This window comes from Pleurodeles waltl, chromosome 11, assembly GCF_031143425.1.
Source record: "Pleurodeles waltl isolate 20211129_DDA chromosome 11, aPleWal1.hap1.20221129, whole genome shotgun sequence".
Taxonomy (NCBI): Eukaryota; Metazoa; Chordata; class Amphibia; order Caudata; family Salamandridae; genus Pleurodeles; species Pleurodeles waltl.
The window spans coordinates 234,364,023-234,387,835 of NC_090450.1; the positions used below are offsets into that span (position 1 = coordinate 234,364,023).

At 43.5% G+C, this 23,813-nt stretch overlaps 1 protein-coding gene across 4 annotated transcripts in view; it reads left to right on the forward strand.

Moving 5' to 3' along the window:
* Positions 1 to 11,081: 11,081 nt before the first annotated feature.
* The window catches only part of ACSL3 (acyl-CoA synthetase long chain family member 3), a 503,023-nt gene continuing 490,291 nt past the window's right edge, over positions 11,082 to 23,813 (forward strand). The window contains exon 1 of one of the 4 annotated variants that reach the window (XM_069213474.1): positions 11,082 to 11,217. The gene's annotated coding sequence lies outside the window, so the exon portion shown is untranslated. Of the gene's footprint in view, positions 11,389 to 12,570; positions 12,835 to 23,813 lie in introns of those variants that run through there. The other 3 variants (XM_069213478.1, XM_069213477.1, XM_069213476.1) reach the window with 3 other exon arrangements.

A 23,813-nucleotide genomic window follows, 5' to 3' on the forward strand; every position in this document is an offset into this window, starting at 1 on the left:
GCTGCAACACATATCCTCCAATGTTAGTATGAACTTTCTAGTTCTGTGAGGCAATGTAGGAAGGGGAGGGCCACACATTAAAAGGCAATAAGATCACTGCAGATGCAGGTGACATGGCAGTGGTGAAGAGGGCCATTACAATCAACAGGAGGTAACATGCAGCCAGATACAATCAGCCCAAGTCAGGTTTCATAGTCAACAAAGAATATACTACACTTGCAACTAAATAGCAACCCTCCAACGTATCATCCATGCGGAAAACAACGATCAATCACTAACTGGTGCTCAACTGAGTATCTTAGGCTATGGAGAGAACAGGTGTGTCAGGAAATAAAATGAATGACCCGCCCCTCTAGGAACAGAAGCATACCAAGACAAAGCAACAGAGCGCATCAACAGTAGCTGGCAACAAGGGTAAATGTTCAGTCAGCTCTGTACATCAGGCCACAAAGTGGGAGATGGTCTTTAAGGAGGGCTAAGCAGTATCCAAAAGAAGAGTCAGGATGCAAACGTGTGATCAGGAAGAACCTGATATGACAGCATGGTGTGAAAGACCAAGCAAGAACAATCATTGGCAGAAGATGACATGGCTCACCACAAGGTGACCACATGGAGGGAAAGTCAGGACAGAAGAGTGCCACAGTGGAGCAGTGAAAAGCACAGACCACTGGAGTACCCAGTGTACATTGGTTGAGTTGTATATTTGTTTAAATTCAGCCAGTTCTTCTAAATGTTAGTACATTCTATCATTACCCTACTGTGTGCATGTTGATTGTTTATGCCATGGATGCTCAGGCTTATGGCTTTCTCCAAGGGTTCCATTGTGCTTTTAGGCCATTCTAGGTCTGGCATGCACAAAGAACTTACTGGAAGTGATGTGACATTGGTTTCCAATTACCCTCTACAAGTATAACAGGGAAAAGCAGCAGTAGAGGCTTGTCCCAGATCTGTAGCCCACATATATACCTTACTTTTTACAAGGTTATGCCAATCTCTCTTCATTCCGATTTCAACATGGAAGAGAAAGAACTTGAGAGAGCTTAGTCTGAATATGTTAATTATTAGAAGTAATGCTTATATAAATGCCTAACAAATGCCGCATAGAAAATGACAATGAATAGTAATTTGCTTAATGTGCATTCGAATAATGTCAATGAAACATAGAAATATCATTGTGTGTGTACAAATTAATGTTAGTTATGGAAAAGTGATTGTTTGCATTATGATTAATCAAGCTCATATTGGCGTTTACAATGTTGCATTAAACCCGTAGGCCTTAAGTTAGTGTGAGCTGTGGATTAGCTGCCTAGCTCTCATATTAAAGCATTTTTCTCTGTTTTCCAGTGTGCTGACTCACAAAGGTACATGACCCAGCATTTGTTCTTTTCCTTCGTTTAATATGTAACTAACTTCATCCTGTTCCCATCCGCATGCTAGCTGCCTTAGTATAAGTTTTATACAGAATTTGAAACAAAAGTATATGAAAGAATGTACAAGGACATTTGACCGTGGATAAAGAAGCTCATGACCCGAGAGACGTTCCAAGACGGTGATGAAACCCCCCGGATGTGCCACCTCCGAAGACGTCAATTATGAAGACCAATCAAAGTGTTGTGAATTATCGTGGGGTGACAATTGGGATTACCTAATGTATAATTTGATAGGTCAAAGATAAAGGGGTATAGCAAATATCCAATATAATTTGTGGGGAAGGGGTTACAAAAAAGGGATAAAAATTCATGTCACAGGGGGACTTGAGGAACTAGGTAGGGAATGCTATCAAATTCATCCAGAAACTCTGTCACTCTGTTTGGTGATTTGAGACTTAATAAACTATCCTCACCCATAGACTGCCCTTTATGCTTCTCCTCCTTATGAGGGAAGTGTCTCTTGTCCTCTAGACGAAGTTAGACTGATGGTGTTTCGACTGATGTCCTGAAGACGAAGACTGATCCTGTGTGCTGACCTATCACTGGAGGGTAATTATGACAATGCTATTGTAATTTGTCTGTTTGCTTTTCCTTTCTAGGTACCAACTGCTGTATTTTTTAATAGAGACATAGTTAGATGTTTTTTCTAAATTGGTGTTCCAAATTATTTTGCATGAAGTCCAACATGCTGATGCTAATTAGTGGTTAGACTAGGAAATCACCTGACTGACACTTAAGACGAAATGGACGTTGAACTATGCTGAACTAAGAGTTGCATCATATTCTCTGTGTCCAATCTATGTTGACGATATGTTATGCTCTAATGATCGTGATTCTTGCATTAATTAAATTTTATTATAATTGCCATAAGTGTGGTTATGTTCTTATGTTTGACTTTGAGATTGACGCTTCTACTAGTAGATTGTAACCAATAGGGAATAAAACTCATAAAATTCTATCAAAGGGTGTGGTTATTCATGACTGAAAGGTCATGGTTGCGCCGACGATTTGATCAATGTCTGTATTCAAAGTAAAGTATATTGTGGTGATAAGTATTGATGAAATTATTGACATATTGCTTGACATATTGATTAGTTATCTCGTCCTACGGTGTCTCACCACTGGGTCAAAAGATTCATTGGCCTAAAACGAGTCCTGATGTGTATAAAATTGACATAAAGGGACGCGTTACCAAACTTAAGCCAAACCTAAAGAGGAGCAAAGAAGAGTAAAGCGGAGCCCCTGAATTAGCCATTAAATATAAAGGAGCATCAATAACACCATATAAATAATTTAAACAAAAAATCTCAGATATGCTGGAATGAACACAAAGCCTTAAGGCCAACAGGGATCACAAGCATTAAGACATTACATGAATACGAAGCAAGATTAACCTTCTAACTGTCAGAATTACTGATACGGAATGCAGACTAAGGGCCTGATTACAACTTCGGAGGAGGGTGTTAATCCGTCCCAAATGTAACGGATATACCACCCGCCGAATTACGAGTCCATTATATCCAATGGAACTCGTAATACGGTGGGCAGGATATCCGTCACATTTGGGACGGATTAACACCCTCCTCCAAAGTTGTAATCAGGCCCTAAGTAATCTTGATGATGATATAGTAAAAATTAAATAAGACCTAACTTTCACCAAAACAAGATCTATTGCACTTCAAAAAGACCTATCCAAATCAGAGGACTGGAATATACGCTGAAATGTGCATATTTCTGGTCAGCAGGAACAGAACACAAAATGGACTCTTGTATAACCTTCCTAGAGGACTGGCTTCCTAAAGCAAATGGTCCATAAAGACTTCAAACTAGAGCAAGCACACCAAGTACTGTCATACATGCTCCAACAAAAGTTACCTTCCACTTGACCAAGGCCAATTGCATGCAAATCCCTAAGATATTGTAATGTACAGATAATTCAGAAGTATAAGCACCATTTCAAATTCATTAATTGAGAAGGCAAATAGATTAACATTTCTTGGGATTATTCCAAGGATCAGTAAAGAAAAGGAAAGGTTTATAGGCACTACTGCACTGTGCAGTATGAATGTTCCCTTATAATTCTCAGGTCCAGCTAAAATTCTGAATTACATACAAGGGAAAAGCAGAGATATTTCAGGATCACAAAGACTTATCATCCTCACTGGAAAACATCTTAGATTTAGTTATGGATACTTCCCACCCCAAATAACAATGAAAAACTCTGACACATTATCTCAGAATGTCCAAACATACTATTCAAGACACTCTGTATGGTTTTGTCAATTGTACAGTCCCATTAAAGATGTGGAGGACATACAACTATGATGCTTACACAACTTCCTAACTAAGAAGTATAACTATTTCAAGTAAAAACAAGGCATTTATTAACACTTTAACTTACTAATACCTGAACTACCAATGGTTCCTATACCTTAACACATAACACATAACACTTAACACAATGTAGCCCGACAAACATGTTGTGAGTACCTATATATAACTTTCCATCATACCTACACACCTAAGTAGTCAACAGCCATGTGCTCCCACATACTAACATGACTGTAGTAGAATCCTACCACTGATCTATGCTAACTCATATTGCTTCAATGATAGATATTCACATTTTTAAATCCTACTACTCCTGAGGTGGCATAACATTCAGTCTTGTTAAATGTCTTTGAATTACTAATGTTTTAAATAAATAACGAGCTAACCCACCAATCCAACGTAAACAGATAAGGAAGACCTAAGAGGACTCTCTATTCTTCTTTATTTTCACCCTCAGTTTTCTATCACAACAAAACTGTAACTCTGTATTATTTTTTAATACATGTTAGTGTGCCATACTCACCTGTTCATGTACTACACTTGAACACATGCTCCTTGAAAACAGTCTGGAAATGTTTTTATTAATACTTTCTTCATGAGTACAGATAGTTCTGATAGCAATGATAGTGCTGATAGTTTTGTTAGTATTGCTCGTACTGATATTTCAGAATACATATAATACCTTAGTTACTATGAGCTTTTTGATATCCTGATACTGTGCATAAATTTGCTTACTTAATCATTTTTTAATAATTATTTCCCTAGGTATAATTTTATTATTATATCTGTGTGTTGTACTTTATTGCAATAATATGTTTATACTCACTAGGATCCTTCCAGGGGGCTCCAGTCTTTCAGAAGGCTTCTTCCTTGTCTTCATCTTCTTGTTCTTCTGTTTTCCTGTTAGGGAGGGAAAAGAGGGGGTGATAATAGATGGGGGAAGGAGGACACTCGTGATTTTGACGACTACTTCCCTTTGATTCTTTGCTTCCTGTCATTCCCTCTTCTTTCCTGCTCTCTTTCACTGGTCTACTGCTTCTGTTTCTCTCTTTAACTTCAATCATAACCCAGGCGAACATGGTAGACTGTTTAGTAACATTGTTACTCCAAGTCATTGTATTGCTCTGGCTCAAGCTAAGAAGAAATGATGCCAAAGAAAGCAGCACCATTAGTCTGAGTAATTAATTTATTAAGGCACGTCCCGGATAACAAATAAAAGCACACGAATATATAAAAAATAAGCATATAACTAAAATGAAGTAAAACATGTGTATATACAAGAATAATCACAGCAGTTAAGCAATCACAGACAGAAATGTGCCATGCATCAATAGTGAGTGTATATATATATATATATATATATATATATATATATATATACATATCATGCTCGCCAGCCAGGCTGGAGAACCGGAGATCAGTCAAGGCAGGAAACCCCCAAATTGGTATTAAAAAGATCCTGGGCAGTGTGTCCGCTCCACAGGTGAATTCCTGTCTTGGTGCCAAGTCTCTCTGTATTTTATACTTTAAAGAAGCTCATGGAGAGATTTATAGAAAACTCCTCCCCTCTGTTATGAAATTAAATTCTGGCTGTACTTTGGCTGCGTTGAAAACATGCTCAAGAGTTGGCCAGATTCCCCATACTTATTTCTGAGGCAGAGCCGTACATTCCTCTAATGAAAACATCCTCAGCTTTGTGCACTTGTATTTAGTCTGCATCCCTCATAATATGTTACAGCACAGTATGAGAAGAGAAAAAACAGTTCTGTGTGGAAAACAAGTTTTGTGTTAAAGAACAACTGAGCAAACTATCACTGAATCACACACACAAAATGGAGTTGATGGTCAAACATGGAGTCGGTGGTTAAGTACACATAGCATTACAGTCATAATTAAAAATCTGATGGCAGATAACTATCATAATACACAATGGTCTCATTCTGTTAGACTATTGTCTTAGTCTGCCACACCACCGAATGGCATGTTATGTTAAACAGAGATAAAAGATTTCTAAACGTAGTATCACTTAATGTCGAAGGGATTCACCCCACACTTAAATGGAGGAAATTCTTAGAATACCTCCACAAACTAAAACATGATATTATTTTTAGATTCAATAATATTTATTGGGTTCTTATATTATTTGTAACCTACAACATTTCTGCAGGCGTTTCCACTAAATAAAAGACACCAGTATCCATCAAATCTAATTTGGCAAATATATATTTTCCTAAACTCAACTGAAAACTCCAGTTTAATCAATTAATCTCTCAGACCAAAATACACTAGGCCATTAAGGGATCAAAAGACGGGAAGCCACAGGCCCCGATTTTACAAAACTGTCTGGTCCCAACTTAAAGGTCCTCATGGTCCTCAGGTATGGATTTATTTCAACTTTATGAAAACCCAGGAGAGACTGGAGGTTCCACCAATGAACGTTCAATGCAAACATATTGGAAAATAGACTAGGAAAAAAACTCTACCATTACTGATTATTTCTTATTAGTCAAGATCATGAAGGTACACTATCAAGTAACAATATAAGACTACCCTTCCATGTATCAGATTCAACTAAAAATAAACATTCCCCAGTAGCTGCAGTTATATTAGATTTAGAAAATGCATTTAATAAAGTAGTCCAACCTTTTCTTAAAAATGCATTGGAGAACTTCATTTGGAGAACCAACTTTAAAAAAATGCCCATGGCATTATAGTCTAACCAGTTGCTAGAGTAAAGACGGGTATGCCTATCTGAAGTGCTTTCATTGACGCAGAGTAAAAGACAAGGCAGTCCACTTCCACCCTCTTTATATTTATTAGTGATTGATCCACTTTTAGTTCCTGTAAATTATAATCAAGAGATTTAAGGGGTTACTTTAAAGAAACTTACTTAAAAGGTGCAACTTCTTTGGGTATCATCTAAATTTTCACTGAACATTCTGGCTCTTCTATGTCTTTCCTTATGGCCACTATTGGTTATTATGCTAAAGCCTCTGGATATTGTCTAAATAGGGACGAATCGGAAGTCATTTTGTACAATGTATTATGTAGGAAAGATATGCTAGGCAAGTTAGGGTTCAGCTGGCAACCAAAATTCTCGAAATATCTTGGATTCAATGATGACCTAAAACACTCTATTACACTTAACTAAAAAGTGATCACCTCTGAAGTCAAAAGTATTATAGAACCTGGTCATTAAAACACTCAACTTGGTGGAGCAAAGTCAATTAAAAGGATTAGCACCTCAATAATAAACTACCTAATTAGTATGGTCCCCATTAAGCTCGTTCATAATTTTTATAAAAATATAGATAATCTTCTCAATGTGTTTTTCTGAAACAAAAAAAATCCTCTTAATCCTTTAACAAGAAAATAAGGTTACTGATGGAGAGGGATGGGTGTAAACTTAGCTGATTTAAAGAAAATACCAGTTGCCCTTTCATTTTAAAAATACCAGTTTCCCTTTCCTTTTAATCAGGGCTCTCGTTGTATCAACAGCCTTGATGTGTTTCAACCCACAGGGATCTCTCACAAAAGCGCTTTAATGGGTAACCTTTCATTAACCTCTGCCCTTACAATTCCATTATGGAAAGTCATTCCAAGTAGTATAATTTTAGAACACACTATGGAGCGGATATTAAAATAGACTACATATTGGCAATCATCAAAATTATTTTAAAAAAACTTGATCTATTATGGTTAAACAATGAGATAAAAGTAGATGGCCAGAACTGCCTTAGTGAAGGGTGCTGCAGGAAATGTATTTTCTTAATAAACACTTAGGTGATAAAAACTACCCTAAATCATATGCTACCTTTCAAGACACTTATAAACTAAATAACTCAGGCTTCTACAATTTACAAAAATGTAAACTAGCCATCACAAAAATCCAAAAAAATAGTTTAATGAAACCTCCATTCTATCCATAATAGAAAAGGTAAGGAAACACTGACATAGGGCCTCATTCCGACCCACCGCCGCCGGCCTGGCGGGGCCCGCCAGAATACCGCTGCGTGGTCAAAAGACCGCCGCGGTTAATCTGGGTTTCCCGCTGGGCTGGCGGGCGACCGCCAGAAGGCCGCCCGCCAGCCCAGCGGGAAACACCCTTCCATGAGGATGCCGGCTCCGAATGGAGCCGGCAGAGTGGAAGGGGTGCGACGGGTGCAGTTGCACCCGTCGCGATTTTCAGTGTCTGCATGGCAGACACTGAAAATCTTGGTGGGGCCCTGTTACGGGGGCCCCTGCAGTGCCCATGCCATTGGCATGGGCACTGCAGGGGCCCCCAAGGGCCCCACGACACCCCATACCGCCATTCTCTTCCTGGCGGCCAAAACCGCCAGGAACAGGATGGCGGTATGGGGCTCGGAATCCCCAGAGGATTCCCCAGGGCAGCGGGAAACCAGCGGTGCACCGCCGGTTTTCCGTTTCTGACCGCGGCTGTACCGCCGCGGTCAGAATGCCCATGGGAGCACCGCCAGCCTGTTGGCGGTGCTCCCACGGTCGTCAGCCCTGGCGGTTTTTACCGCCAGGGTCAGAATGACCCCCATAATGTTTGCAAGCATTATGCTCTACTAAATTCCTCCTCTTACTTTAAATTATTATACAAACAAAACAAATGGAAATCCAAATGGAAGATCAAGAGCCAAGTTCCGTATACATGTGGTGACTGATCTAAGATCTGGAAATCTTTGTTCAGAAAGAAACCCCTCATATTTTGGAACGGCTAATTGCCTTAAGCCTTTGCTAGACCAGTTCATCTTAATTATAGATAGTCTGGGCTTCAAAACAAATTTTTCCAAATCTTTTACCATGGTCTTTGGCCCAGCTAACACCAAACCTAAAACCTAATAGGATAAAGGACACCTCTTGGAAATGACCTCTTTGAAGGGTCACCCTAAACTTTTTGCCTTACTCCTCTTCTTTTTCTGACCTCATTTTTGCTGGCTTTAGGACTCTGGACACTTTACCACTGCTAACCAGTACTAAAGTGCATGTGCTCTCTCCCTAAAAACATGGTAACATTGGCTCATACCCATTTGGCATATTTAATTTACTTGTAAGTCCCTAGTAAAGTGCACTACATGTGCCCAGGGCCTGTAAATTAAATGCTACTAGTGGACGTGCAGCACTGATTATGCCACCCACATAAGTATTGCAAGGCCTGTGGGTGCTATTTCACTGTCACTTTGACTTGGCATTTAAACGTACTTGTCAAGCCTGAAACTCCCCTTTTTCTACATATGTCACCCCTAAGGTAGGCCCTAGGTAACCCAAAGGGCAGGGTGCAATGTAGGTAAAAGGCAGGACATGTACACTCCTAAATTTGTTTTCCACTACTTTGAGGCCTGCTCCTTTCAAAGACTAGCATTAGGACTGCCCTCATATACTTTTTGAGTGGTAGATTCTGATCTGAAAGGGGTAACCAGGTCATATTTAGTATGGCAAGAATGGTAATAGGAAATCCTGCTTATTGATGAGGTTGAATTTTATATCCACTATTTTAGAAATTCCACTTTTAGAAAGTGACAATTTCTCTGCTTTCAAAACCATCTGTGCCTTACAGCCTGTCTCTATTCAACGTATGGTCTGGTTGACAGGTCCCTTGTGTATTCCACCCAGACAACCACAAACACAGGACACTCAGTCTCATCAGCATTCATCTGCATATTGAATGGGTCTTCTTGGGCTGGAAGGATGGAGGGCCTGACACTTACATTTCAAAGGTCAGTGACCTGCCCTTACACAATAGACTAACCAAACCCCCACTAGGACCCTGGCAGATAGGACTGAATTGAAAGGGGAACTTGCACACTTCAAAATAACTCTTTGAAGTCTCCCTCACTTCAAAGACATTTTGGGGTACATAAACTGGGTCTCTGACCCCACCAACTCATACACTTCTGGATCTACACCTGCATCCTGTCAATAGGAACTGCCTGGCTGTCCAAAGGACTCATCTGGACTGCTTTGCTGAGAAGGACTGCTACCCTGCTGTTGCCCTGCTGCCCTCTGACTTTGCTGAGAAGTATTCTGCCTTCCCCAAAAGTGCTCTCCGAGGGCATGGATTGAGATTCCCTCCAGTTTTTTTAAGTCTCGGGGCCCAAAAAACTTAATCTCTTCAGGAAACTACTTGTGCGTCGAATATTGTCGTACCGCCTGACAAAATCTACGCAAAACCTGCATTTCAATCCAGAAATTACCACACAGCCGACCGGAACGACACAGCCCGACTTCCAGAGTGGAAATTTGACACATCGCCTACCGGATCAACGCAGAGCCTGTGCGTTCTTCCAGCACGTCAAGGATTTTCCCACATTGTCCCCGGGCATCAAAATATCCCCACATTGCAGTGAGGAACCAAGACTGCACGCCACAAACTATTACTTTTAATAAATTCCCTCTAAACGTAGCTATATAATCTGATGAACTGAGCTGTAACGCTTCCTAGTGTTCAAAAAAGACAGTGTTTGAATTTTGAAGAAACTTTATGAAATTTCACATAATATCTGCTGCATGACTTACATGCCACACATTATCATAATTCGGCTCGCGCACGAGCTCTAGGAGGCAAGCTAGACCTGTGGCTCTCCTTGTTAATGTGTTCGCCCACTTCCAAAATATAGGTATGACCAGCTAAACTGTGTTTGGTTTGGTGTTGGATTGCCGAACACTCGCCCTGCTATTATTGGCACCGATACAAGAAAGGCGCACACAAAGTACACACCTTTCGAGAAGGTCTGAAGGATCAACATCAAGTGACCTGGAATAACCTCTGCCTCCGCCCATCGGTGATGTAAGAAAACCAACCCCTCACGCGCCACTTTCCAGGGCCAATGAAAACGAGGCATCGCCTTGCGTGGGGAGGAGAGTGGTGGGTGTGCTCATTACGCTCGCGTCTGTGCGTGTGCTTTATAAGCAATGCCGGTGCTGCTTGCTGCCACTTATATATTGTTCTACGGAAGTTGCATTTTTTTCTGATTGTCACAGAAGAAGCTCTGTTTTGTGACAAAACAGGATGTGCCTTGTTTGTCGGAAGCTGCGCTTTGAGCTATTTAATAAGCTATTGCAGGAGGATACAATATTGTCGCAAAAGCATGTGCGAAAGGGAAAGACGCTCGTCAGTGCACGCCAGGCCTTAGTTTGAAAAGGATTTAAATCATCAAAACAAGAAAGACTCTGGTGATATGAGAATGGAAGTCCTTTGCTCTTGATTATTCCATATATTTTCGTGTTTTTTTTAAAAAAATTATTTTGGGGTGGGGAGATGTATTGGGCTTGTTCTAGTAGGCGTGTGCTTGCTTCTCGCTTCTTTTCATTGGGGATGGGGCATGTTTTGGCTATCAGATCCGGCCGCGCACAGCCGGCAGCAGCTGAGCAGGCGCAGCTCGCTCTCCTCCTCCCGGGCCGCGCGACACCGGCAGCCGCCTCCCTGCAGCTCCAGGCGGCCCGACCCGGGGTGAGTTCCCGAGCAGTGGAGAGGGTGGGACACCGCATGGCCTTGCGTGGCAGCGCCGTGGGTGAGGTACAGGCACCATAGTGGCACGCGTAGCAAACAAAGATGCGCACTTGTGGCGTCTGATGATGCACGTGTAGGCATTAGGAACTTGAGGACACCAGTGAGAGGCAGGTGACCATGTAGCATCATGCAGGCCACCACTGAAAGGCATGTAACCTGTTGGCTTAAGGGCGGACGTTTGCATCTGTGAGGGTCACTCTGCTCCATATACATGTCTACCTCCGGAGCGGATATACCGGCTTTGCCCCAATTGTGTGGCTCATTTCTTTGTGAAGGGCACATTCAGCCTCTATCTCGGTGAGCGTTACCCTCGCTCCTTCTAACGAGCACATGGCTCCTGGGGCGTGAAGACTTTCACTGATGACACGTGGAATTTCCTTGTATTTGGCCACGCTGTCCGTGGCTTTAATATATAGAAAGTACACCTTTGAGGCGGTTCTCGTAATGTTTGGAACGCAGAGCACCCCAGGGTGGATCCCTGGCTGGTAGTTGCTTAGGTGCAGGGCGGTCAGCTCTACGGATATGTGGCGCACACTGAGGGGTCGTAACGGTCGGGGGTTCTGCTCCAGGGAATGTGGGCGAGAGTGACGGTATATCTCCTCGAGCACCATTACACGTTCTCGGTGAATGCCACTTCCTTCCCAAGGGGCAGGCGGACAGGCCTTTCATCGGAATGTTCTCTGGCGCCTTTGGTTTCTGGAGTTTTTTAATTGCGTGTACGGCTGTTTGCCCTACAGCACAGTAGTAACAGATAGAATGTTATATACTGCCGTTTCCGACCTACTTCCCATTCGAAGATCCTTTTTTGTTTATTAACCAGAAAAAATAGTCGTCGTTTCTAGAAATCAAGACTCACTGGCCTAACTGGGATTCCGGGTGGCCCAAAAATGTCCGAATTCTGATGTGCATGGTCGCTCTAGCCAGTGTCTACACCTTTAAAGGGAAAACGTTGATATTTTAGTTTAGAACGTAGTCGGTTGTTTCAGTATTGTGAGTAGGATGGATGTGCGTGCTGTTTTTCTGTGCTGTCTGCGGAATGCTTGTGTGTCTGGATGGAGCAATCGACCCAGGCAGCAGCTGATCCTGCGTTATTGTTATCCTTTCGGGCTGATCAGGAGTAAGAAACGTGCTGGAGTCATGCTTAAACGTTGTCATCTTGTGTTCCCCCGTGGGTCGCAGCTGGTCGGCCATCCCTTTCTCTTTTGTTTTTAATCTGTGTTTTGTAAATACGGATGCTTGGAAGAAGGGGCGGTACAGAGTGGGCTGCAGCATCACAGTCATGTGCTTCGTCTTGTTTTGGGGGAATTACAGCGTGGCTGCTAGCTGCGTCATTCCTCACGTGCCCACCTATCACGGCTAAAAACCTGACAGATATATTTATAATCTAATTTTCCGTCCGAGTACAGGAGCATCCCGCCGGTCCAGTGTGCCGAGAGGTAGCAGAGGTCGTGGTATCTCGTTGTGCGGTTTGTTTTCTCACACAGCTTCTTTGTAGTTGGCTTGAAATGTGCGCGTTAATGTTCCTTGGAGCCCATCTTTATTACTTTCGCGCATTGTGTAAGATATATATTTGATTTGGCTTAGCGTAGTGTGCATCGTTAAGGGGACAGAGACATCTTTAATCTTTGTGCATGCTGTAAATTAATATAAAATATGATTTCGTAATTGTTTGACATGTTTCTTCCGTGCATCTCAGTCAATGAGTAGCAATTTTATAAATTGAGTGTTACGTTATTTATGATTCTAGGTATTCGTCAGCATGTTGCTGGTTAGGACAACAGGTATGAATACATAACTCTTTAGAAATGCCGTAATACTTACAAATAAGCTGATAATTGAGTAATTGTGCTTTGTATCCAGGCTCATTCCGCTTCTTTCCATTGTAGTCCCAATGCATCTGACACTATTGCCCACACACTGGATAACTAAGTTAGTTCCTTGGTACACTAGATTATCCAAGGATAGCCTGGCTGAGCAGCTAAAAGCGTGTACCTTTTACTCTGTCATCTGTATAATGGAAAGTATGGCCAGTGCATCCCTGTCACATACTCGACAAGGGACTCTCAATCACTGTCTAGGTATTATTGCTTCCTATATGTCTCACTCGTATTTAAATCGTTTTCCATTTTTTGGGCTATAATTCTGCATGCTAACGTTTTTGTTATCTTAGTTTGAGGAACCATTATTTAGTTTTTCGAAGTCCAGGGTCTAGCTTTAGTAAGTTACTTGAAGCTTTGTGCCCTGTTGAAACTGGTGAGGGGCACTGAGGTGCTCATGACGAATATGATTGCCCCATAGATCTAAATGCTGAATGGTTGGAAATTCACAACCTATCTATTGCCTGGTGTCACGGGTTGGCTGGTATTTTAACTGGTTACTTGAATATTTTATCCATACACCTGGATGGTTTTGATAAGTGCATAACAATAACATTAGATACCATATGACTAAGACCACGGAGATCTAGAGTCTCCTCGCTCCAAGGAAAAATAAATGCCGCTAAACATCATAGCATGCGTTGCCTTAAAAAAGAAAGAAAAAAAAAACACACTGCCATTGGCAGGCTTCATCATTAGGTTCCTCCTCATCATGAGTCATTGGTGCATGGTGCGCTTCTTTAGGAGCTCTTTGGAAGGTTTATTGCTTGGATGGCTATACCCAACCTTTGATTTAGCAATGAACTCTGTTGAAGGGTAAGAGAACAGATATTACCTTTAATTCTCCATTGAGGTAGTGAAAAAATGAAATCCGATCACAAGGTACTAAAAACACCTAGAGAACTGTTAAATTATTTGTTAGTACAGCCTTTGAATTAGCCGTCCATTCATATCTCCACTCTCCCTTTGAGTGATCCATCCTTTATCATCCATCCACCCTTTCACTCATCCATCCTTTTGTCTTTAATCTATCCACCATTCCTTTTATTCATTCATCAATTCTTTCACTTAGCCACCAATCAACACTTCATCTACCCATTTACCCCTTTCCCTCATGCGTTTATTCTTTCACTCATCCATCTCTTCACTCATTCATCTATCTACCTTTCCACACCTGTCCACCTGTCTTTCACACAACAAACCACCCACCCTTTAACGTTAATCGGGGCTTATTGTTTTTTTTTAATTTTTTAACTTCTGAACTGCAGACAGAAGTGGCCCATCAAAAACTCTAAACCCGCTTTAACTGCTAAAGCATGGGGTTCACAACACCCCTGTTGATGAACGCTCCAAAATCGCCTCCGAATGTACCTCTCCTTTCTTCCTTGCCTAACCTTTTTTCTTGTCTTGAGTCTTCTATGGAAGAAAATTTACTTCTTGTCACAGTTTCTCACCTTTCATCCTCGCTATCCGCACTGAACTACTGCTCGCCCTACAGTCCCCAACCTCTTGCCCATTCTCTAAAGAACAACTCACGGGATGTCAATCGATCTAGAAGCACCTGCGAACATAGTCCTAACGTAACAATTCACGCACTGGATAAAGATGACATTAGTCAACATCGAACGCTATGGGAGATTTAACATAGCCTATAAACTGCTTATCCACAGAAACACAAATCCGTCCGGGGTCACCCATTGCAAGTGCATTATAGACGGTGTGCTAGCGTTGGTCACGCTAAATATGGTCATGAATTGATAATTTATCTCCTTCTCAGACTGAGGCCTTCATTACAGGTTCTGGTATATCATCCGAGCATTTACTTCGGGTAGAATTCTGCCACTTAACCATTATAAGTATATATTGTCTCCGCCTACAATTAGCAGCTCTGAACCTGGTAATTCCAGACCTGGAGACACTGGTCCCAGTTTCATTTAGTGCAGATGTGCATCTGGTGAAAGCACTACGGGGGCTGAGGGCAAGAACTCCCAAGCACACTCCAGACATATTCACAGCCCTGGGGCAAACCAGGATCGCACCCATCTTCTGCGAACTGCCCTCTCCAAGCAAGAAAGACATCATATCATTGCCAGAACGTGTAGCTTTGTGAACCCTCCCAACCCAGAGCACAAAACGTGGGAAGCAGACAACACTCTCCGTGGCCTGATGCCTCCTCACCAAGCCCCCACTTTTCCCCCAGCTCACTCACCCCTTCCTCCTGCTTTGAGCATTTTAAAAACATCAACAAATATGTTCTTGGAATCCAGAAAAATCACAGTGAGAAGGAAGTGCTATTCATGGGTCCACGTTGATATTCCTCATTCCACGGACAAGACTGGGAATGGCTGTCTTTTTTTGTCATGGGAATACTGACTGAAATCCTAGATTCCGGCCTCCAGGTATTGCATTACCAAATTCCACCAATCTGATACCAAAGGTCTTTTTCTTTGGCTTGATCTTTGTAAGGCTAACATACAAGTCTTTCATCTTTGCTGATGGGTTTCCAAAGCATTTTCAGGAGATGGGTCAGTGCTCACCCTTTTTTTTAAAATCATGAAAGCAACCACAATGTTTACCCAGTCTCTTCTGGTCAGAGCAGGCATCATGCCTTTGTGTCTGACAGATAAGTAATTTTATGTAACTTTGTTTAGTATCACAGAAGTAGCTTGCTGCTGCATCTCAGAAACTCTATACGATTGTGAATGCCTCATTTATCGAAGTCATTGATGCGATGTGTGAGTCACTAATTGTGGGAGAGTGTTGTGCATGAGCCGGCAAGTTAGCACAGAGACCTCTAGAGGTTTGGCTACTGGTGCCCGTGTATGAGGTGTGGTGCATGTCATAAGATGAGTTATCTTTCATAATAGATGATGGGAGTGGACACTCTTAAACCAACCCACAAAGTGGTTCATCTGAGTGTATTGTGGTTTAAAACATTTTATTACTTAACTTCGTTACCAAATATTTTTTCTAGTTCCTTTTTTTTTGTAAAGTCCCTTATCTTGCGATTTCCTTTCTTGTTTTTAGATTGGTTATACTTCAAGAGAAGTTTATAGTGAGGGTGGACTAATTTGGGATATCTGAACGTGCATACTTAATCTAAACTTCAATGTTAGTATAAATAAAAACTTCTGCCTTTTACCTTTTAAAACTAATATTGTCTAACAGGTTGTGCAGACGAGACCGTGCTTTAAAATTGAGCCAGGTGATAGTTGAGAGCTGTACGAAAGTGTTAGAGTATTATTTTTTTTTAAGATACTGACACGGAGGAGCAAGATTTATCGGGGGAAGTCAATTCGAGAGTTGAGGTGCAAACACAGGAAAAATACAGAAGCAGGGGAAGCTCCGGAGATAAAAGGAGCAATACATTGATGTTATGAAGAAAGCGTCTATGCCAAAACGGATAAACGTGTGTGTCTAAGTTGAATTTAAAAACTATAGACATATAAACCTTGTACCTTCCTCGAGAGGCACACAACACAGCTAAAATTACATTTGTACTGGGGAATTCGGTAGTATCTGAAGGAAGAAGGGCAGTAGAGGGTATAAGGATTTGTAAGAATAAGGAAGTGTTTGTGGATATTGCAAGGTTGAAACCATCACCATCATCTAACAGCAGGAAACGTGTGGGTGTTGGATTCAGCATGAAGGCAAGTTTCAGTAGGGCTCAGAAAAGAAGTAAAAAGAAGGACGCATAGCACCGAAGTTTTGGGATAGGGAGAGTAAAATGTTGAGGGATGAAGAAAAAGGGGGACCGGTTTAAAAAACAAAAAAAAAAAATCTTAAATTTAAACCTAGACATGATAAAAGAGAGAACTTATGTCAGGCAAAGGATGGGAGGAGGTGAGTTTGAAACATGTAATGAACTGACACAGCCCGTTAAGATGAAAGGTTGTACTGCATAAATGGGGGGATTAACAAGGACGCATGGGTGTGCTCCCTAAATGATAGGGCGAAGTCCGCTTTAGATTTCAAAGGCAATTACCTAGGTGTTGGGTACATTCAAGCGGGGTGGTACCGTTTTTGCTTTGATGTGGCCACTGCTGGGCCTATTGTAACGTGTCATGCCACCCCAAAATGTTTATTTTAAAGTATTATACGTAAAACAGTCTAGGTGACTTGCCTTTGGATGCCAGTCTAGCTTGTTTGTTCTTGTATACTTGGCAGATTGGTGAAGTTCCAGCACAGTCACGTTTTGCCAACTTTTATTTGGCAGCTTTAATGTAAATCAGTAACCCGATATTAAACATCCTCCTATAACAAAACGTTCAGACATATTTCTCTTTGTCTAGGTATTCAAAGAGGCAAATTGTATTCTGTTCACTGTGAAGTCTTGGGTTATGTAATCAGTGGGATTTTTTTTAAGCTAGTGGCTTTTCAAGGAGATCCATAGAATAGTTGCGAAGTATAACTTGGACACTGTTCTCGCAAATTTTCGCCCCAGTACCGATCTTTTTGTGTAATTTTTTTTTTTTACTGCTGTGCCTCGCTTCAGCTCACACACTTGCAACAGTATTGTTGCATTCCTAGCATTATGGTTTCCTTCCTTGATTTAGGTCTTACACAGCTACCCTGCTCGTTGTAAGCAATACCTCATTTCTGCAGGACGCTGAATCTGCCTGTTTTGCTGCTCTTCCTTTTTATATATAAACAAACTTGTATTTAAGTTTTCAACGACACATACAGCTCACTTCAGTCTATGCAATTCATTAGTACGGTATTGTTCTCTCTTTATGCTGCTGTGGTCCCAGAGTATTAACAAGCATGGTAAAAAAGCATCAGCACAGTGCTTGTCCTGATAGATTATGGTAGACCTCTTCATTCAAAATCAAACCCCCCCCCCCCACGCCCACCATTTGCGTGCTCTCATTTCGACCGACATTAGTCATTGCATTCTTTCTGTAGGCCCCACGCTTAGCTGTTATTCTAGTCTGTATAGTATCCTGCACCTCCTGTATAGTGTGATGGAGAGTCGTCAGTCCTGCATTTCTTCTGGATCCACCACAAAATTTGGTGAACAGCCAGGGGCATCTATATCAGGTCCTTACAGGCAATCTACCAGGTGATCCCATGCTTTAGCCTTATCAATCGATCCCTGTCTTCTTTTTGCCTCCTGGAACAGTACAGCCATCCTTCCAATCGAAGGAGGTCCTCTCTACACATAACTAAACTGAGCCCCCTGGGATCCTTCCAGTGCAGTGATCTCCCTTTTTGCAAACACCAGGGCAAGGGTCGCAAATTTGTTGGTAACCTTGCAGCTGTTCAGGCATCCCGCTAGTAAGCATGCCAAGGGAGTGCACGGAATACCCCTTTGTGTAATTTCTCCTTCGACCACCCCCTCACAGTTCCCAGCCAGATTGGAGCATGACCATACTATATGCAACATTTCAGCTCCCTGCTCGCCACATCAAGGGCAGGCTGCAGATACCACATGGAAGATATGTATGATTTTTACTGGGGGTGAGAGAATGTCCTATGTAGAAAATAATAGTTGATTAACTTAACTTCAAGTGGGTGTTCCTGGGCACTTTGTATACCGTAGGCATGTATCATAGTCCACTACACCGCTAGAGCCTCTTCCCATTTCTCCTTTAATTCTCGCAAAAAAAAGTCACCGCCGTAACACGGTCATCTGAAGTACACAAAATCTGGCAACCTCTGTGAGGAGGTAGTTCAGTTGTACCAGTGCGCCAATGAACTTGTATCGTGGATTCCACTGCTCTGTGCAGGAGGAAGTTACCCTCCCATGTATCTCAAACATTGCAGAAAAGTCCTTGAATGACAGGAGTTCCCCATCTCTTTAGAGAACTCCCACCGGGCAGTCCCATATTGAGTTAATTCTGTTAAGCCCCTCAGTGATACACCCTGAGTTAGTTGCTCCAACCTTGCAGTGGCAGATCTGGAGAATACGGTCTAGTTTGAGTGCGTTGAAGGGTGCCTGGGAGCAGCCTGTTGCCAGCAATGCCTGGTAGCTTGTAGGGACATGGAGCCCACCGGATCCATTGCTTAGGGTTCAGGAGAATTTTTAAATTTATGCGCGGTCTGCAGTTGGTCGTTAAAATTTGGCCAGCACCACCCTGTGTCTGCCTGATCCCCAAATAAGGTCAGTTAACAATGCATGCAATTCACAGAAAACCCTATGGGGGACAATGAGGAACAGGGTGGAGGGAAAGTGCTACCATCTTTGCCATTGCTGTTCTGCCAGCTACAGATAGGGGTAGGGTTATCCAGACGTCTATGCTGGCCCTAAGCCCTCTATTTGCTGCGCCAATATTTCCTTCCAAAAGATCATGGGGGTCTTGATAAATCCTAACTCCCAAAAATTTCAGACAAGTGCCCTCCGAGATAAGACCGCACAGATCCAAAGGTGGAGGCATGTCCTGACATAGAGGGAAAAGGTGAGATTTCTGCCAGTTTATGCCTAGACCAGAGGCACTTCTGAAGTCCTCAAGTAATGTTATCTTCACTGGGAGGTCTTCTCCCACGTTGTACAAAAACAAGAGTATCTTATCGGTGTAGAGGGCAGTGTGGTGCTGTCTGCCCCCAATGTCCAGTCCTCGGAAGGCTGCTCCAGATCGCCATATGCTGGCCAGCGGTTTTACTGCCATGGCAAATAGCAACGGGGACAGACGGCATCCCAGCCTTGTGTCCCGGCCCACAGCATAGGTTTCAGAGATGTTCCTGCCATTCCGAACTTGTGCAGTGGGTTCTTTATATAACAGCTTGGACAACTGTATGAACCCCGACCCAAGGCCCATCCTCTGCATAGTTAAATAGAGGAAGCTGCACCTTAGGCTAGCAAAAACTTTTTCGATATCAATTGGCAGTATTGCAGCCCCTCGTTTGTCAGGTATCTCTGCCTCCAGCACTGTAAGGAGTTTATGGATATTTCTTGCAGTGTTGCGTCCTGGGATGAACCTGGCCTGGTCTGTATGCATTAGTCCTCTGCTAAGGATTTTTTTTAGTCCATGTTTAGCATGGAGAGGGAGTTATATGCTTTAACTCATGGGGTGGGTAGTTTGGTTTCAGGAGTGGTATAACTATTGCCTCGCCAGTGGATGTGGGGAGGTGCTCCGCCTCATGGGTCACCACATATAGGATAACCAGCGTTGTTGCCAGTTCTTCAGTATAAGCATCATAGAACCAGTAGCCGTATTGTCTTCAAAGTACATATGGATTGCAGCTGCTGTGGTGTGTAAGAATACGGCGTCTTCCAGCATCTTCACCTGTAGATGCCAGTTTGGTATTCTCGGTCTCTGTGCCAGTTCAACAAGAGCAGCTCTGGATTATGATCCAAAACTGTTAGACACAAATAATCAATTTTCTGTCCCACGACCTGGACATCCTCAAAACACAAGACCTACGTATCAAGGGGCACATGTAGTTTGTGCATGTCCGAATAGTATGAGTAGTCTCTAGTCTCAGGGGTATAAGTGTCTCCAGGTGTCTGGCCATCCCCACTGCTGTTACCAAGATTTAAAAGCTAGTGCCGTTTGATGGACTGGGGAGCATTGAACTTGGTGCATAGGACGCTAGCATTCCTGATATATCAGCAAAGAACCCTGCCTGGTCTGTGTTAGGTGTGTAGATCCCTGTTAGCGTCAAGTCCTGGCCCGCCAGGCGTCCCAACACTATCACATATCTCCCTCCAGAATCCATCAATGTTGGAGACATTTGAAAAGGCACTCCAGGGAGGATCCAGATAAGGACTCCTCTGGCAAACGCAGAGTATGTCGTTACATAAACCTGAGCCTGCCACCTCTTCTGTATGGCCTCCCTTTCAGCAGCGATGAGGTGAGTCTCCTGTCATACTGTTACATGTGCACCCCTTCTCTTCAAATATGTGTAGGCCTAATACTGCTTGGCCATGATGTTTAGGCCCCTGACGTTCCAACTAATGAAGTTGCAGGTTAAGGCAGACGCCATATTGAAAAACCATACTTAAGAGGAGATCCACTGAGGGATGGTGCCTCTTAGCCAGATAGGGGCCCAGGCCTGCCCTAGGAGGGAAATAGGTAGTCTGTTAGAGACATGCCAACTAAAATCATCCAACACCCAAAACAATTCACCCTAACTCCCCAACCCCAGGACAAGAAGAGAACAACTACCCATCCAAACATCCATATTAACATCTAACTCGCATGCAAGTATCTCTTGCATACTTGAACACTGGGAGGAGGTGTGCCAGCTATGATGCTCCACTTCATGCAATCCCCAAAATACTCTGAGAAACAGAACGCACAACCAGCCCGTCCATCCTATGTTTTTTACCAACCTAGCATATGTAAGTTATTCACATGTCCGTTCTGAATCACGTACTTTCACTCAATCAACCCATTGTTTAGATAATCTCATTAGAGGTGCCAGGCCTGACCAGCGTCATTGCATCCCCAGAGATTTTTTTTTGGGGGGGGGGGGGGGGAGGGGGGGGTGCGCAACACTGATGCATGATCAGAGTCAGTGTCACCTGTGTCCTATTTCAGAGCGGTTGCCACTGATCTTCATCGCTACCACCCTTCGCTGTTTGAGTAATACCTGGGAGAATGATGGTGTAGGTTTTAGTGCTTTTCCACTTTGGTGATCTCCAGGTTGTCCAGCCCCCCCCCCCCCCCCTTTTTTTTTCTTTGAAAGGCTATCAGTCAAATCCTGGAGGGGGGTACTAAGTAAAGGAATGCATTATACATTCATGGGGCACCTGAAATCTGGTGGGAAAGAGCATAGCGTGTGTATACTCAATGATCTGAGACATGTCTTGGTGTCCATAAATGAGGCCCACTGTCGCTGGACTACCTTGGTGAAGTCCGGAGAGGTCCTTACCCTGCAGTTCTCCACCATTATATACCTTCACTGTTTGGCTTGCCTCATGATATGGTCACAATCTCTGTAATGAATCTGTCTGCCTACCACTGGTCTAGGGCATGCCCCTGGTAGCGATTGGCGTGCCTGTACTCTATGGGCTCTTTCAAGTGCGTAGAAAGTAGAGAGGCCCTCTGGGGCTTCTGTGTCTCGAAGCCAGTGTTCTAAGATGTTGACTATATTGCTTTCAAGGCCTTTGATTCACTCTGGCAGGCCCACAACATGTGTGTTGTTCCTCCTTGCCCTATTTTCGGCATCTTCAGCCCTGCTCTCGAGAACTTTGACTTTGTTTTCCACCAGTTTGATCCTTTCCCTTATTGACCTCAACTCTGGTATAGTTTCCTCTAGTGTCTGTTCTGTAGTTGTTAGTCTTTCGGGCAGTTGCCGGTGATCGTCTTGCAGGAGCCCGATGCCCTGTACCTTTGTGTCAATTTTGAGTTTGAGAGCCTCTCGGGAGGTGGCTATGGCTGCCAGTATGGTGTTCAACATGGCTCTCTGAGGGCCCCTGAGTAGGGAATCTGACTTCGAAGCCATCTGTGCCTGTGTGGGAGGAGTCTGATCCTGGGAGTTGCAAGGGTCAGGCACATCTTTTTTTCTTAGGATGCTTATCTATTGTAAGTTTTAGGTATCGGGTCACCAGTGCAGCAGCATATAGTATTTCTTGTAGGTTGGGCGTGGCTGATGGGTTCAGGAATTCCAGGTGTCAGTCCTTTCCAGCCAATATGGACAGGTATATTTTTCCGGCCTGGGGAATCTTCCCCTTGCGTCCCTTGTGAGCAACTGTGGGAGCTCCTTGGGTCCCGGCATTCCATTCCTAGTTCATTAGCATCTGGAATCAGAAAGGTGTTCAAGAAGTCTACCTTCCCTCCTGGGTGATGGTGTTAGCCAGTCCAGGTTCGGGCACCCAGCAGGGCACCACACCCGCCATTTCTGCAGGCCAGGGGTGTGTGCACTATGCTGCTTCCTCTCCACAGCGTGATCAACGAGCAGTGCTATCCGCGTCTAGAGTAGACCAGTTCCACAGCGACAGCTCCTGCTTCCCCCAAGTGGCAGTAGCCCTGCAATGGTCAACTGTCTCCTCCAGTCTTTCAGGGGTCATCAAGGCTGGCCCTCCACTCCACTCTCTGGTCTGAGGGAGGCCTACTTCACTGGCAGGGTCCCTCTGTCCCAAATGGTCGGGCCAGCAAGAACATAGAGGGGCTTCCCAGGTAATGTCAATGCGGGCCCTGTGTCCCATGGCCCAGATCATGCTGCTCAATTGTTCCTCTCAACAGTTGCCTGCAGAACTGGGCCACTCACAGAGCGATTGAGAAATTCAGTGTTCCGTTCTGCTGTTCACCCCCACCCCCCACGCACCACTCACATCCGTGTCTCACAAAGCAGGCGCAAGTGTTTTGCGGCGCCCGCTGGCAAGTCGGCATACCAGGACCAAATGCAAGGCCTGGAGGAAAGCAGCCTGGTCCAACGGGCTTCCTGCATTAAGCAACAATTGTGTCCTGGGTACTCTTCCTCGCTTTCTGTCTGGGTGTCACCCGGGGCTACAGCTCACCCGTTCCGCCTCTCTGCTTTCAATTCACTACCTTGTCTACTTCTTTTGTCATCCGCTACGGCCCACAGCTCCAGGCTGCTATGTGGTCTTGCCACCCCCTCGAAGCAGGTTTACATTCCCCTGCTCAGGACCTTCTGCTGCCGGGGTTCCCACGTTTGGCTCAGTAGCCTCGCTCTCTCTCTTCACTCCCATTGCTGCCAGGTCAGTCAGGATAGGCCCGAAAGGTCTTAGTTCTTCCCTTCTCTGAGTCAGGA